This window comes from Anser cygnoides, chromosome 11 (genome assembly GCF_040182565.1).
Source record: "Anser cygnoides isolate HZ-2024a breed goose chromosome 11, Taihu_goose_T2T_genome, whole genome shotgun sequence".
In the NCBI taxonomy this organism is placed as follows: Eukaryota; Metazoa; Chordata; class Aves; order Anseriformes; family Anatidae; genus Anser; species Anser cygnoides.
In genome coordinates this window covers 6,383,296-6,397,381 of record NC_089883.1, presented here as the reverse complement: position 1 = coordinate 6,397,381, position 14,086 = coordinate 6,383,296, and the positions used below count along the sequence as shown (strand labels likewise).

Below are 14,086 nucleotides of genomic sequence, written 5' to 3'. Positions count from 1 at the left end.
GAATGTGGATGATTACTTATGTAAATACTGTTGCAGAAATAGGGCATGCTCGTTCTTAGAGTTTTTTTCTGTAGTCTGAAAGGGGAGAAGAATTAGGGAGTCCTGCAGGAGAGGCTTTTTTCTCTGACAAAGACTTAAAGTATATCATAACTGTTTATCTAAATCCCTGGGTGCTTCCAGATATGCCCCTCAGTGATTAGCTTGGTGTGCACTTTGTGGTCATGGTCCAAATTAATAGATGATTTAGCTTCAGGAGTATCTTGGTGTTTTATAAATTAAGTCATTAGTATTAATCGTTGATAAGAGTCATTACGAATTCTATGTGCCAATTAAAACATGACTTTTTTATTGTATTAAATGCAAGTAATAATTAGAACTTCAGCTGATGCTGAAGTTATCTGCTCTTGTGTATGCTGTTAAAAATGCTTGGACTGACATTTTTGTGTATATGTACATAAAACCTTTTAAAGAACGGACAGAATGTGTCCCTTACATATCAGTTTATGGGTTAGTGTCTGATAACTGGTTGGTATGTATTAGGATGATGTCATTTCTATGTTTTGTATTATTTTAGTAATTATATATTATTGCTCAGTAAACATGAGTGCACTTGCAGAGTGTTATGTTATCAGCATCTGTTTACCCTTGTAAAAAAAAAAAAACCTACTCATCTTCACTGTTGGAGGGTATTGCCTGATCATAATGTGTCTTTAGGACTTCATGCACTGAATATTCTCAGTGGATTCTGATGGCCTCTTAATATTTTATATAAATATCAACAGAAAAATGTAATTCATGTAAAATAACGGCCTCATTTGTGGATTTAGATACAAAAATGCAAAATAGAGCTGTAAAAGATGGCTGATAGAATGGAGAATATCTTTAAACAAGTCACGTTGTCTTGTTTTCCAGGAAAAAACTGTTGCTAAGGGTCAGGGCTTCCTTAATGAGCTTAAATGTGCAACAAACATCTTTTTACACAGTGGAACTTTTTTATGGAACTTTTATTTATCTTAAATATTTATTGGTAAGGAACTTGAGAAACTTCAACTTAGCAGACAAGCACCAGTGAAAAATGAATGCCCCTTTTACCCTTAGGTGGGCACGAAATAGACCAAGTCTGAGTATTTAGATACAATTCTTATCTTGTTCATTGCCATGGGAATTTAGATACTTAAATAGAAATTAAGAGCTAAAATGCCTTTCAAAAACTCATCCTCATAGATGAATATCTTGTTCTATGACTACTTTTTAAAATATATTTTCAGTGACTTAATATGCAAGTTCTTCATTCTCTGGGTGCATCTTTTTCAGTGTTTCTTGTGCTTATTAACCACATTAGCAATTTCTATTCTTTGTAGCACACCAGGAGTTAATATATTCACTTCCTTTGTGTGTGTATAAGTGTGCATCTCCCCTTTGGTTTGTATTGAATCTGAAGCCTGAAGTGATGATCAATGGCTCAGATTATTTCCTTGCTGTCAGCTATTGACTTTCTCTCAGTCTGATATCAGAGCTTCTTTCCCAGGGCTATGCTAGCAGGGTAAAAACAGGAGGGGGAGAGTTGGGGGGGGGGGGAAGCCAAAGGAAAGCTTGATAGAAGTCTTGCCATTTATCTTAAAGCTTCTTTAACTGTGAATGTACATGAAAAATTGCTTGAAAACCATGATTCAGGGTGGAAAATCAGGGAGGCTGAAATTTTCTATCAAAGATGTCAAAACTGGGTTAGCTTTTTTCCCCAGTAGGGTTATTTATGCAATGATTGTTTTCCTCAACCTTTTTTGAAGTCCAAGTGTTTTATTAGCTCTAAGGTACCATGCTGCTTTGGCAGTGTCTTCCCTTCTCTGTTGTGGAAGTCACCAAGACCAACATATGTGAACACAAAGTCCTCCAGGTTCTGACAGTAAGCTTTTCTGTGATTTCTTCTATCTGTCTATTAAAGTTGGGTTCCTGATTCATCATTCTTTACTCTGTAATGACCTACGTGAGTGCAGTGACTGCAAATTGCTTCCTGATTTAGAACAGTAGTACTTTACCTCTTTTGCTGAAGATGAAACAGAGTGTTAGGTATTCAGAGAAAGGTAATATCAAGAGGAAGTGAATCTGTCATTGGAGCACTAATAACTTCATTTCTTGCTGTAAGAGAAGCCTCTTCTGCGGGTCCCATATTTTTATAGGGAAGTGCAAGCATCTTTAGCTGTGACTCTTTAGACTTTAATAATATTACCACCTTTTAAGTGATAGTATAGATGTGGAGTAGAATAGAATCATAGAATTGTTAAGGGTGGAAAAGACATCCAAGACCATCAGGTCCAGCTGTCCACCTAGGGAGATGACGGGGTAATGGTGGAAGAAACTAGATGTGGGTGAGTCTTTGAAAGATTTGAAAGACTGACAGCTGACTCAGGGAGAAGAGCAGGTTCTGTGTTGGTCAGTGTCCTTCCAACTTGGCTTCTTTTCCCAGCTCCACTGCTTGGGGCTGTGAGACTCCTTCAAGTCAAGAGAATTTGCATTGACTTCAGTGGACTGGAGTCCTTGGCATTGCTCTGGGTCTGAAACATGTGGAAGGAGGCTGCATGTAGCAGCCTGGACACCGGTGTGGGAAGCTGGACAGACAGATGGGATGTCCTGTGGCTCTGAGTCATGGTGCTGAGTGTGAACTGGAAGCTGTTTTTCTGCTGGGTGTCTTGGGGCCACAGGTGTGGAGGTGAGAGTGGAAAGACTGGAGGAAGGAAGGGATGAGCGTGTCTGTGGGCAGAGAAACCCCCTGGGTGTGGATAAGGTTTGGATTTGATTTAGGTGCTAGAGCTGCTTTTTTAGCACAACACAACTTAGCTTTCATTTTACTAGCCCAAATAGTCAGTTATAAATGGCATGTGGCCACCACAGTAGCAAAATCACTGTATACTTAATCAAATGTGATTAATGCATTGGTTTTACATTAGTATCTGCTTTTCTCCATTGTGGGAGTAGTCAAGGGATTCCCTTTGTCTGCTAGTGAGGAAGAATGTGTTTTTTTATCCTTTTCTGCTTATTGTGCAGTCACGTCAGCTGTAAAAAATGTCTTTAAAAATGCCTTTTATCAGTGGAGAGATCAATACAGCAAGTTTCTGAAAGCATAATTCAATAACATGCTGAGGGAGAATAACGCGAGCTCTCTCGGTGAGGCTGCTTTTCAGACATGGAAAGACATTGTGGACTTCATTTCTGAACAGGGTAAGATTAAAGGGATTTCAAGCGTGCCTTGAAAATATAAGGGAGAATAATGTGGGCTTGAAGCAGGTCCTGTGCTACAGAACAGAAATAAAGCATCGCTGCAGATAATGTTTGCCTCTGCTCCTAGTGGAATCAACAGAATCTCTGCTGAAAATCAGACCTATTGCCAATCGCTAGCCTTAGAAGATGTGGAGGTGTATGTGCTGTCTTCAAGTGGAAGCCACCACTGGAGCTGGAAGTCTTTGCCAAAGAAATAATGGCAAAGGCTAAGCCCTTTGAGATAAGCTGCAGGATTTTTAAGGGACTTTGAGACGTATTGGTCAGATGCATCCCAGGTGAAACTTCGAACTTGATAAGTGAGGCATATTGAAGTCAGTTGAAGGAGACACAGGTGCACCATGATCTTTTCTGCTGCTTTTTCTTGGGTAGAATGTGCTGTCAAAAGAAATAGTGTCTCTATTTGATGGCTTCTGACAGGGGAAAGAATGTGGGGAGCCAAGTTAATGCCTGTAAGCAGTCTATGGCAGTGAAGTTATGATTTGGCCAGGATGTTACTGTAAAGAGCTTGCAAAAATATCAGGTGTGGTGTATGAGGACTTAGAATCACCACCCATCACAATTCTCGTGGGATTACTTTCTGGGTTTTCTTTTCCTGTTCATAAATACGAGTGAGGTTTTACTGCTCCATGGCAAATGCATGACTCCTTCCCTCTGAGAGGGGTTTGGCCAGTACACTCCCTAGACTATTGAGTCTACCACCAGTCAGGGTAACTTTAATTACTTATAACTATTAATTTCATAGCATGCTCACAAAATCTTCTCTTGAACCAGAAAGACATTAAAGCCACTGAAATCCAGAATATTCATCACATAATTGACTGTAAAATGTTTCTTCCTCCTAGCTGATGACTTTGTCCTTACCACTTTGTCAGCCTAGTCAGTCTCTAGACACCTAGTGAGGTGTCAACCTCATTACCTCTCTGCAGAAACGTTTTCATTTCCAGACTTATTCCCGTACTTGTCATAGTCATTAACAAGTAAATACATCTCATAAAGCACAGAAATGAACTCATAATTATAGCTTTTCCAGCCATTAACACATGTGATAGTTAAGTCTGATTATGAACTCTGCCTGTCCACATTCACTGGCAACTCTTTCCTGTGGGTCTCTCTATTTCTTTGCCTGCTCTGAGTGGACTTAGGAGTCCATAAAGCTAAAATCTAATTAAATAGCAGTACTAGTCCCTGCATTGGGTTTAAATGTGCAAGAGAGTTTTTCTTTTTCTGATTTTTAAATGTTTTCAATAAGCAGATTAAAAAACTCTTAGAAATATGCCTCCCTGACTTTGGGAGATGCCCTGGAATTTAACAGCCCATTATTTTTGTATGGGCAGTTTATTGCAGTTAGAAGTGGTGCAGTTCGTGGAAAGCAAGTAGATGGATAGCTGAATCATTCCATCACTTGTCATGACTCATTCCCATCATTTCTCTCTTCATGAAGGGTGCATAAACATGTCTGCGGACTTAATCAGGGACAGGAGTGTCTCATTAAAACATTACCTTGATTAGGGTCATAAAAATGATGGTATAGACCCCTGGCTAGATTGTAGGAGAGGGGGGATCAAGATATTCATTCGGAGGAGGATGTCCAAACAAAAAACCTGTGGAGTCTGGCAGATGGACTTCAGTCTGGGCTCATTTTCTTTAACTCCTCACCTCTGCAGGCAGTTCACCAGGTATGATTCCTTCAGGTATTGTACTGTATGATCCGGATCCATTGTGGTGACTTGGACAGAATACACTTAAAGTATTTACCTTTTTTCCCAGTAGACTCTCATAAGATGAACTGTGCAAGTCCCTTTGTGGCTTAGCTTAATTCACTTCTGAATTGTGCTCAGAGGGCTTATCCAGCCAGTTCCTCCCAGCAAGTGCTTGCTTGACCCATCCTCCAAGCTGGCCTGACCAAATGCCACGTTTGCAGTTCAGAAGAGTTTATTAGCTTGTAGAGGGCACTGCAAAATCCAGTTACACAGCTTCTGTTTTGAAGCTGGCTTGCATCTGGTGAGGCTGGATGATGGGCACATGTCCTCAAAGAAAGCCTATATACCCTTAATATGTTTCTTTCAGGGGGAAAAAAAAAAGCTTTTTGTTTGTTTTTGGTGGTAGTAAGGCCTTACTGAACATCTAATTGTGGTATTGAAAAGTGTGTATGCATGTCAGGGGTTGGCTCTATTTCTGTCTGGACCAGATTCCATACTTTATCCCTATCTCCAAGGGATGAGGGAAGAGAAAAAGAAAATAAGTGCATCGTCACATTGAGAGCTGTTGAGCAAGTGCCTAAATCTGTGCAGATAAGATTTTATTGTTACAGCAATAACAATCTTATTATTTGGTTGCTGTAATGCCCAAGAAATCGAATCATAGACAAAGATTGCACGAAGGTAGGAATAGCTCAAACAGACCAGCAAAAATACAGTGTTATGCCTAAGGGAGTTATAATCTGGATGTCATATCCTTGAGAGCAAGGTATCTCCAGGCTGAGCACAGCAATAAGCTCATGCACCTGCTGGCTTCAAAAGATATGCAGTACCTGTGGGGGAAACAGGGGGGTTCTGCAGTTTTGTGGGTAATTGAGCCATGACTGTTCGTGGGGCTGTGGCTGAGACCTGCACCAGGTGCTTCCTAGAAGATAGCAGCTCTGGGACTGCATCCCTGGAGCACAATGAAGCAAAAGCAGGTTTGAATTCACCGTCCTTCATTCTCTGGTCAAGCTTGCAGAACTTGGGCAAACTCCGTCCAACATCTTCTCCAGGTCTGTGCCTTACAGACATCACCTCAGCAATTGTTGTTGGCTCTTCCCGAGATGATTCCTCACCCCTGGCTGCACGCTGACATGATGTAATAGTGAGAGCGGTCCCTTTATTGCACTGAGAGCACAATGCCTCATTATTCTAAGGACGAGGCTGGTGGGAAACAGCTGTTTTACTAATTGAGTAAATAAAATCATGTCTCTCCCTCCCTCCTCCAGCATGTAGTCATCTGCCTGGGCTCTGTGCATCGTCACCGTCCCCTCGGCTCCCTGCCCCTGAGCAGGAGCGGGCAGTGCTGCTCTGGAAGGCTGCCCTTGCTCTGCTCGCCGCGGTCCAAGCGGTTTGTTTGGTGACTCACACCCGGAGCCTTCTCTTTTCGCCCAGAACCCTGCTCTGTCCCGCTGTTCCATTCGCTCATGCCCCTGCCCTGCCAAAGTAACCACGGCATGCAGGGGGAGAGAGGAGAGGAGCGGTGTTGCCAATCCTTCGTTAATTCCTAGATGTGAAATGATGGGGAAAGAAAGGCGTGTGAGGGGCTAATAATAATGAGCTGTGGTCTTAACGATGGTGAGCAAGGCAGGCGTCTCTAACTAACAACTTAATTATAATAAATTTGAGTAACAGCACCAGGCAAGTAAATCAATCAACCCTTGCAGGTGGGCTCATTAAAACTAGTAAAGTACAGACCAAAAAGGTCATCTTATTAAAAAGGATTAACATTTTTAATGTTAAATCCTTTGCTGCCCATAGATGCCAGGAGAGAATTTGGATTCTGTCTGTTGCAGTGGTATAAAGGGGCTGACCTTGCACAGCAATAAATGCTTTTGGTCCTGGCTGGCTGGTGCCAATGGGCATGGCTGCACAAATGCTGGTAGACTTTCACCAGCCTGGCCCAGCTGTGGGTTGCCAGCTGTCCTGTGGGGTGCACTAAAACACAATCAGGGGTGAGTGCTCTCACAGAATACGAGTGATCTTGCTCTCCAAGCTTTTCTATGGGCCTCTATCTTACAGACTGAGACATCACCTCAGTAATTGTTGTTGGCTCTTTTTGCAGTGACTCTTCCCTGGCTGTGTGGTATGTCTCCGCTCCTGTCAGGTCCTAATATATTGTAGCCCTCAAGCAGCATTTTCTGTCTTTGCCTTCCTCTCCTGGCTGCAGGATGTAGTGCTTTGAGAGGCAAATTTTCACAGACCATATTATAATCTTTTTCCTTTGGGAGAGTATATTTACCTTGGAAGAAACACCAAACTGAGAACAGCTATCCAAACAGCTGGCATCCTTCTTCCTGTTTTTCTTTTCTATCAGATAGAGTTGGTAGCTGGAGAGACAGTTTTTTTCCCTTCTGAAACTTTCTTCTACCCACACTGTCACTTCAATGACAGCCCTCTCTGAGTAACACCACTCACTCAATACTGAAATCATTGCATTGTTCAGCAGGTCCCTGCAGTGGCAGGGTTGCATGGGGATGCTGCTGGAGCATTATTTTATGAGCTGCATTTCTGGTGGTAGCTGATTTTAAGGGGGAAAACACCAAATATGTCAATCTGTTACTGTTCAGCAAAATGCTAACATTTAAGACTTTTTTTTAATCCTGGTAAAAACTACCATTAAGAAAGTGGAGAGGGACAGGTTATGTATCCCACCCCTATGTAGCACACCTGTGGCTCTGTCTCTCTAACCCCATTTTTGATGATCCTGCTGTCTCCCAAAGATGCACAATTAAGGCAGCCACCTCCTTGACCTTCTGTTGGCCAACAAGGCAAGAGGGCACATCGGAGGTGCAGTCCTGCAATCTGAGTCCTGACTGAGACCTTACAGTTCATGCAGCTCATGGCATGCTTGCCTTGTATCCTGCTGTGCTCAGGCAGCACTTTAATTGCACAGCAGTTTGTAAATAAGTGCCCTGAATATGGGAGAAGTACCCCTTCGCTATTTTTGATCATTTTAGAAAGGCGTTTTTCTTTTAAGCCTTGAGAGGTCTCGGGCTTGTAGGAAATTAATTAGAGAGGCTTGCAGCAGTTCAGGAGTTCGTTCAGAACAAGTAGTTGGAAAATGGTGTGGGAGAGGTAAATGAGAGAGATCGAGCATCTTTTATCCCACTAGGTCTCCTTTTTGCATAAAAAGTTCTGAGTCTTTCCTCCTCTGCTCTAGACCACTGGCAGAGCACATCAGAGCATTGATGAATGAGTTTCTCTGAATAAGGAGCAGCCCCTTGTCCTCCTCATCTCCAACAATCTTTTCTACTTCCACAGTAACAGGGACAAATTCAGGACGGATCCAGTAACACCATCAGTGTAGGAGTCCTGTCAGCAGTGTGATCAATATAGGGCTGAATTGAAGTATTGCTGTTATTAAAGTACAGTTGTATTGGAATACTCTGGAAATATATTTTTTGTTCCCTCTTATTTTTCACTCATTTTCCTCCCCCCCCCCCCAACCCTTTAGCCTTTGCCCAAATTTCACCTCAGACCACAGGCAGTATTTTTTTCCCCAGGAGGTGAAGGGTTAAAACAATAAATAGATTGGTTCCTGTTTTTCCTCTGCAGCTCTGGGCTCCAGCTGGGTGCAGACACAGAATAGCAACAAGTCCATGGGAAAGGCTCATCTTCTCACAGCACTCAGAGCTCGCTGTGAGCTTCCCAGAGCCCCCTCACTGAGGCCGGTGGGAGCTTCTTGCAGGGAATATAGCGATGGGGTGGAGATGGTGCATGAGGGAACCCAAGTGGGACTCAAGGTGTATAGGAAGAACAGTGTCTTAGGTCCTCAGCTGAGTTTTTTAAACAATTTTTTAAACTCACAAGCATAAATAGTTCTGGCTATGAGGCATTAGCTGTTTTTATGCTGTCTGCCTGATGACTTTTTAGACCTGCAAGAGCAAATGCATTTCTGGTGTAAAGCACCGCTTTCACGAGGGCCATTTAATGCCCCTGCAGACTATGTGCTTAGATAACTGCTTGTACCTACAGACTTCCCTGGATGTATTTGTATTTAGTCCTGCCAAATGCTGTCTGTTCCTCATTGATTTCTGATGAGAGAGAGCAAGTATTGCATCTTTGCAGATCGATCAGCTTGGCTTGGATTGATGCTGGAGAGCAGGAAGAGCTGAGGATGGAGATGGGCACAGAAGCATCCCTGCAGGAAGACCCGTGTGGTGCAGGCAGCCTGGGTGGTCTTGGCCGAGACGAATCCTATTTCCATTCCCCTTGGCTCAGTGTGTGCTCACAGAGTTGCTGTGGCTCAGTTGTCATTGCTGTTTAGCTACGGTAACCCGATCACAGTCTTAAAGCCCAGTTTGTGGGGATGTGCCTGGCATTCCTGTTCCCATCCCGGTGTCAGCAGGGAATTCCAGCTCCTGGGGAGGGCTTTGGTGTGTTGTGCATGGTGGTGTGTCTTCTGGAGAAACAGTGAAAAAGGAGCAGCCAGGTGATGGTAAAGGTGTGACAGTGTCTTCACCAGCTTTGGCACAGGTGTACTGGCACTGCAGGGTGGTGGGATGAGTTTGGGTAGTAGTGTCATTATAACTTGTTTCTGCTAAAAGGTGCTAAAACCCATAATCAAGTCTAACAGCTAACAGTCTAACAAGTCAAGTCTAACAGCTGAGACCATTGCTAAATGTCTACCACATCAATTTCCTGGCATTTCCATCTTCCTTAAGCTAAAACCAACAGGTTGCACCAAATCTTGCCTGATGCTACCAAGTGTTGCACCCCTTGCAAGTCCCTTTTAAATAAACACCACTAATTCCTCTTTCATGCATTCCTGTGAGGGTGGGGGGGACAAAGGAAAAAACAGGGAGCTATGAGATAGCCTGTACTTCCCCTGCCCCTAGCCAAGCAGTAGAGAGCAGTGGGAAACAGTGAAGGTGTCAGATTTTCTCTAAGGGCAGCCACGAAGCTCTTGTGCCAAACACTGTTTGACATTTAAGACCTATGTAAAATAACAGCCAGAGCAGGCAATGGGCTGAGTGTTGCAGTTGACAGACTGGCTCTATTTGCTTCAGTTTCCTTAGCACGATGGCCAAGTTTATCTGCGAGCAAGAAATACTCAGATTATTATTTTTTGTTAGCCCATCATGAAAAGAGAGCACTTGTGTTAGATATGGCTTTGTGCTTCAGGTGACCTTCATTAGGGAACATAACATGGGTGTGCTGTGTGTCAGTACCCAAGGAGCCAAAGCAAATTGTGCCTCTTTGAGCATATATTTGAGCATATATTGTGCCACTTTTGGCATATATAATGCCAAAGTCAAACGCTTGGACTGAGCTGTTCAGCAGGTGTAGGGATGGAGAGGATCAGTCTCGCAGCCAGATGTGGGGGAGCAGGGCTTGCTCCTTCTATAAATGTCGGTGTTGAGACCACATTGTGCACAGAGATTTGTCATGTGTGTGCGCAAAGCAACCATACACTACACCTCGTCTGCTGTGTGTTGTTTTGGGAACTGGCAGTGAAACCTGCTTGGGTATTTGGAGGGAGTGGTGGGAGCTGCAGGCTGAGCCCCAGTGGAGAGGAAAGCAGTAGTGAAAGCCAGGCTGGCTGGTTAGCCAATGCTGGAGAAAGGAATAGGTTAAATGGTAGTTCTAGAAACCAGTCACAAAGTAAGTTTTTTTTAAAAAACAAGATGAAGGTATCTGGTCAACAGAGGGAAGTACTATGTTTTTAAGGGTGCAAGTTTGGTGATGAAGATGGAGAAAGGGGTATGTTAGCCATGCTGGTAAGGAGTAGCAAGGGAGGAAGGGGCTATGAAACAAGTGGCTGGCTGTATTGAGGACCAAAGGCAGCTGCAGAAGGTGGAAGCAGTGGGAGGAGAAGGGCTCCCCAGGCAATGGGACAGAGACAGCGGCCTGGAGGCGGTGCTGGCTGGCTGGAGGAGGACTTGGCTGCTTTTCCAAGGTCATTAGGAAGTCTAGACTTTCCCATAAAAGGGTCCCATTTGCTGCAGAAATCCTTGGGCTACCAGTGCCCTGAGGGAGGGGAAAGCATGTGTATTTGCAGAGAGCTGCTTTCAGCTTCATAGAGAAACATAAAAGCACGGAGGAGAACAGCCTGGCTACACCGGGGTACCTTCCACGAGTCCCTGTGTACGTGGACTTTGGAAGCTGTTTTTGGGGCAGCCTGGCAGGACCTCTTTCCATCGATCACGTAGCCCACCTCGCCAGCAGGCAGCTCTGGGGCTGGCCCACCTGGCTGCGGGGCAGCTGCTGCTCCAGGCTGGCTGGGTTGTGCTCCTTGTCAGGTTCCTCGCCCAGCAGATGGGCCAGAGGAGCCAAAACCAACTGCATTCCTCTTCAAAAGCCAGAGAGCAAATAACGGCTTCTGTGTGCTGAGGGAGGCATTTGAGGAACTCTATTCATGCAGCTCAGTTCCTGAAACTCAGAAAGGAGACTTCCACCTCTGACAAACCCCTCCTTGCTTACCTAGGGGCTGTTTGACCCATGGGTTGGTGCCATCTTTTGACTCTGAGCACTTTTAAATACCTTCTTCTCTTCATGTAGATAGCATTGGTCTTGCATAACCCACCTGGAGAGACCTTCTTGACAGCAGTGTTCAGAGTAAACCACAAGCCCCAGCCCCTCTCGGATCAGCGTATGCTTTTGTTCCTGTTAACAGGGCTTGCCAACTTATGCTGCAACTTACCTTGGAAGGAGAAGTCGGAGTGAGTTGCTAAAGGCAGGGAAAAAATGATTGCAGTTTTCTAATTGAGGCAAGGGGGAAAAAATAATACAAGGTTGAGAAATGCTTTTCTTGAATAAAGGTTTGAATGCCTGGGAGACTGGCAATAGCTGGATGTAGTTCTTTTTGCAAGCCCAGCTATATGTTACCCTTGTCTTAGTGCCATATTGTGAAAATCTGTGTCAGAAAAGACAGGCCTGGTAGACTGGATCCTGCAAGTCCTTGCCCCAGGGGAAGCATCTACTGATGTGAATGACCACGGGAGACATGATGGTGCCCACCCCAAAAGAAACAATGCTGGAGACTGCAGTTTTGGGTAAAGAGTGATGTCGAGGCTTCTACCCAAGGGGACAGTTTGGATGTGAAAAGCCTCCTGCAATCTGCGCAAATATAGATGTTGATTCAAGCCTCGGAGTTTACAATCTAACTGGGATTAGCTGTAGGATTTGGCAACCATATTACATGGCTGGAGATGGTCTTAGTGATGTGATGAGTCTGGGACCTTTATGAACAGATTTCATTTGCGGTATGTCTTTGTGGCATGATTTCTCTTACATAGAATCAGAGAATCATTAAGGATGGAAAAGGCTTCCATGTTGGTCTTCCTGAATTGTAGTTGGATGGTGCAGTGAAGAGAAGAACATAACATGTTAAATCTTCCCATCCACTGTGAGGAAGGAATCCTGAAGACCTTCAGGGGAACTTTCCAAAACTGGTGCTTCTTGCAATCACAGTGAATCCAGTATCAAAGTGCTTATTCACTGGGATCAAGCACTAAACAAAAAGTGTGAGAAGTAGGGAAAAACAGTGCAAATGACTTAAACCCTCCTCGAGTGCCCGTAAGGGCAGCCTGAGGGCATCGTAGCGTGTTGGGTGGGTGGGCAAGGTACTGGTTACTGGGCTCTCTGGGATGCAGAGGGACTGGATGGTGCTGGATGGCTTCTTTTTTTTTTCTTTGGATTAGGTCTCATAGCATGGCTTGCAGTGCACATTTTGTGAACTGAGAATGTGCTCTCTGTTCCCTTCTAGCGCACCTGTTAGCTCCATAAGCAAGCCTGCCAATTAAACACAGAAGTCAAATCCCACAAGGAGCTTGGCTGCGTATGCTAGAAGATGTATGTATGTAATAAATGGTATTATGAGGTACACACCCAAAGCTATTTGAGTTACCATATGAGAGAGAAGGCAGGGTCAGAGGACTGAATAGGCTCAAATAACATGGATATAAATGCTAGATCCACCTCCGACCCCTTGTTTCATCTTGGACAAATCATGTAGCTTCTCTGGGCCTCAGATCTTCTACTGACTACATCTGGGGTGATTAAAAAAAACACACCTTTTTATCTGTATACTCTGATTCCTCATGCTCTGAAACAGGAATTGCCCCTCTGTGCACATACTCAGGCATGATTCTGTAGGGACTTTTACAAATAATATGTAACCTAGGTATTGCTGCTGCATTTCAGCCCGTGCCCTTGCAGAGCAGAGTGTATATAGAAGCGAAATCAGCGTTATTCCTTTGAATCCCCTTTTCTGTTTCATGATATGTTTCCTCACGAGTGAGCTGGATTTTACCCATCACTGGAGAACCAAACTTTGGTTTCCATGGGAGCCAGGTACCTCGCACTTGGTGAAGTCTGGCTATTACTCATCAAGAGAAGGGCAGCCAAAGTTGCACTTCAGCTGTAGCTGACAGGCAATCTGTCTGGGCTGGATCCCTTAACAGTGGGCTCCAGCCTTGCCTGAAATCTTATCCTTTGCCTCTCTGTGCGAGCGGGGCTGCCGCCTTCGCAGGGCGGTTCGTTTCAGACACATGCTGACAACTGGAGCTGAGTGGTGGTGGTGGAATGTGATGGAAAGCTGCAGCAAATGTATTAATTGCACTCTTTTTTTCCCTCCTTTCTGTTAAAAGCCTTGTGTGCTGGGGGGAGCCTTGCTGGGTTTCTCTTATACGGTAATTATCTAACGCAGTCCTAGACTTCTGCCTCGTGTCCAGGAAGGTGCATTACTAACCCAAAAGGATTTGATACCCTCCCACTGTGGCCCATTTTCTCGGCTCTTGCCTGGTCCTTCTGGCTCCTTCAGCCTCCCAGGTCCATTAAGATCTTCTTGGTTGCCCATGCACAAACCTGACAGGCTCATGGGGAGATGCTAAAATGACGCTGGTTCAATTAGCAGGATATAATATGCCCTTTGGTGAAACCCTGGGCTCCCCTGCCAGGCTAAGCACATGCTGCCAGGGCTCTTAGCAGAGGAGGAGTGTTCCCATCACCTTCCTTCACTGGCAAGTCACAGAAACAATGAATCCAAGTAGCTGCTGCAAGAAAGTAACTGCATTTTTCTCCCAGTTTTATTTTTCCTCATAAAATGAGATTGAGAGGCTATCAAA

At 44.3% G+C, this 14,086-nt stretch overlaps 1 long non-coding RNA gene across 1 annotated transcript in view; it reads left to right on the top strand.

Annotated features, from left to right (window-relative positions):
• Positions 1-14,086, top strand: part of LOC106036509 (uncharacterized) — a 193,490-nt gene that overhangs the window by 31,567 nt on the left and 147,837 nt on the right. The gene's annotated exons all lie outside the window — the stretch shown is intronic.